The sequence below is a fragment of the Eptatretus burgeri genome, chromosome 5, assembly GCF_056783735.1.
Source record: "Eptatretus burgeri isolate ZD-2024b chromosome 5, Ebu_testis_v1, whole genome shotgun sequence".
NCBI lineage: Eukaryota > Metazoa > Chordata > Myxini > Myxiniformes > Myxinidae > Eptatretus > Eptatretus burgeri.
The window spans coordinates 35047183-35050708 of NC_140965.1; positions in this window are offsets into that span (position 1 = coordinate 35047183).

Genomic DNA, 3526 nt, shown 5'->3' on the forward strand with positions numbered 1-3526 from the left:
CAGCACCCAGCCTTGTCGTGCACCCTCTCGCGAACAGCCTTGAATGCCAGTCAACGTCTGGGAGGGAGCCGAGCTCTTCTGTCGTGGGTTTAGACCCTGGTGCTACGACATGGGCAGCTCTCCCACTTCACGAAACTGGTGATGTCCAGTGATCCGCAAGGTCTGTTGGTGACTGACCCGCGTCTCACTCGTTGTTGACCGACCCGTGCCTCATTAGTGATTGGCACTGCTCACACCTACACACGCACCACGCGCTTGCTTGCTCAAGCACTGAGAAGGACGAATTGTCTCGTTGTTGGCACTGGTCAGACACGCACACGTGCACCACACGCTTCCTCTCTGGCTCACTTCTTCCCTCGCGTGCTTACACCCACTTCTTGCTCGCTTCTCGTGAGCTTCCTCTCTCGCTCACTTCTCTCCCAGAATGGACCTCCAATTCTTTTTATATCTGCGGCCCGTCTCGGCGGGCGCAGAGTCCCCCCAAGCTCACCCCGCCCCACTTGCGCACCGTTTCCATGACGTCCTGTGCGCTCCAAAAAAGGTGGGCACCGGCACTTGCTAAAGAAATATGTGCATAAACGTTGCTGAGGAAAAATAAGGCGGGGTCAGTGCTTGCGAAAGATATGTGTAAACGTGTCTGTCGTAAAGAAAAAAAAAGAACTTCCCATAAGAGAGAGGATCTATTCTTCACCCTTCTCAATGCATCACATTTAAGATACCATTAGACATGGGGATGGGCTCATCTGAACATGCATTTAAGGAAATAACTGTCTGAGGACCTGGATGTGTGGATGCATTCATCAGACTGGATTCTGAAATTTGTAACAATATATTTGTGTGTGCACTTTGACACAACAACATAGGCCCAATTTCCTCTTGCTCTGCCTCAGCATAGTATTGGTGTAATAAATAAAACAATAAAAAAGTTTTATTGAAAAAGTCTGTTATTTTCATGTCAAGGTTTCTAGCTTTGAAGGCAGCATTTAGATGTGCATGTTTTCAGCCTGAATGTACAATCGTTTGTCGACAATGAAACACCGAATATATAAAGCAAGGTCACATGCTTGCTTGGTGCTGAACTCTCTCAGTGGGTTCTCAAAATAGTTGTGTTTTCTCAAAATAGTGTTTTCTCATGTATAAATGCATGCTTCCGAGAAATCTAGTTCTATTAAATCAAACGATACAATGCTACAAAAGTTCAATACAGAATACAGTTCATGAACCTTTTATTTACCCACTTGAGGCTTGAGCTTTAATTCGAATTTCGTTTGTTTGAACTATTAAATCCAAGGTGAAACATTGTTTTCAGTAAACTTATTTTTCCTTACTCAGTGTTTACAATAACCCAGAATATGAGCAGTTGCATTCCAACATTGTTGTCACTGAAAATATCTCTTTTTTTTCTTTTCTTCAAAATATCGCTGGTGATGTCACTCAGCAACTCATATGTCTTTGCGTTGCAATGGAATGGATCTTCAATATCACGAAGTCCATAAACTTCTTATGGAGGGATGGATGGCCCAGACACTCCATTGGCTCAATACAACATAAATCCGAAAAAATTAATATACCTAGATAGAACTGAAAACCTAAAAATTACCTACCAGTCATCTGCGGGGAATTTGCCATCAAATAACACTCAATAAACTTTGGGACATCATTGTTGAAGATAAAAGAGAAATGAGGGGCTCAAAAATGCCCGTTTGTCATTCTTCCTCTTCTTCTTATTATTACTCGTGCATGCCCGTACGTTGAGAAAAAAAAAAACTTTCAAACTGCATGCCAGAAACAACAACCACACAGGCCGTTCCTTTGCTCTCGTAAACGACGACTGGATTGGGGCATTGTGTTTATCTATAAATGCGCACAAGAAATCGAGAAATTATTAGAATACAGTAAGTCATCACTATCCGGAATTCTGTACGTTGTAACCCATAATGGGGAACGCGCTCTAACTTGGCCATAACTTCGGAACCACTTGTCCAATTAATATCAAACCTTGAAAAGGCACATATTCAGGTCCCCAGCAACATACCTGGCAAGTTTCAATTAGATCGGACCAGTGGTTGTCGAGAAACAGCGGTCACAGCCACAGACTGACAGACACAGACTGACAGACACACAGACATTCTTCTTCTTCATATTTGTTTTTGACAGCCCAACTCAAAATTACTTTAAGCTATTAACTTGGTTTAAACACCAATATGTGTTTAAACTGTTTAAACTGCATTTTATAGTGGAAAGGTACAAACTGATCGAAATTTTAATACCTTGAAAGGATTATGCGATGAGTACGCAAAATTGCATTCCTTTGGAAAGGAATCAGAAGGGATCAGAGGGGTGAGCGGGGCGACGACTGTCAATCAGCCTGATGTGGAGGCAAGGTCACGACATATTTGCCCAAAGGCCAATCAAACCGATATCCCTGTGGTGCACATTGGAATATTATCAGCTCTCTCCGTGCATGTCAATCACGGGGCCAATTGACAGTAACAACACAAACATTTTTCAATAAAGTACGAAGAAATTAGAATGTTATTTCGTCCAGAAAGTATGTACAGTACCAATGATATGAGAGCACAACGATAAAGTTCGTACAACGTTTGTAAATCAGTCGTGGAACATCTTTCCATATATATATTATATATATATATATATATATATATATATATATATATATATATATATTTGTGTGTAGATATATAAAGCTCAGTTCATTGGTCACTGTCACGAGATGTCTATTAATTACGTACTCTTTGTACGTCACTTGCATGCTGATGGCACGTGCATCTCTCAATTACGTACTCCTGGGATGTACATTTTAAACTTATCAACCTGTTTGAAGGCCCTGCCAGACCTTGATGTTTTAGCCAGCATATGAAAAATTTGGCGAATACGCTGGCACACGTCGAATACGTTATGGCTAAGTTTGGTATACGTTAAGAGCACGCTGAAGCACGCTGGCATACGTCGCAGTACGCCGAGCTCGTCGACAAATTTTAAGCATGCTCAAAATTTTGACGTGCTCGGCGTACGACTCACACATTCCGCATACGCTGGCCATAAGTTGTAGGCAGGTTATGCGATCGTTGATACACGTCGACATACGTTACTTGTAAGTTACTCATAAGTCGAAATAATGTCTAGCGTACCCGAAAGTTATTTCAAACCTATGTGTCACGTAACTCCAACGCATATTGACATATGTAGACGTATTCGACGTCTTCCGGACGACCACAGAACTTACTGAACATGTTTCTAACTTACAGCTACTGCATAATGGCGTATTGGCAGCATTTAGGGGAATTGGTATATAAAAATGGAGTTCACACAGGAGGAACCCGTCAGTGTTTCAGACTCCATGGTGAGTAGATGTCCATGTCAGTAGTAGTAGTAGTCGGTGAGTGTGTCGGTAGTAGTAGTAGTAGTAGTAGTAGGTCCATGCCAGTAGTAGTAGGTGAGCATGATGGGGAGGGTGTGGGTGATGATGGATCCTCCTTGCCTCCGCATCCACGGCCACGGCCAG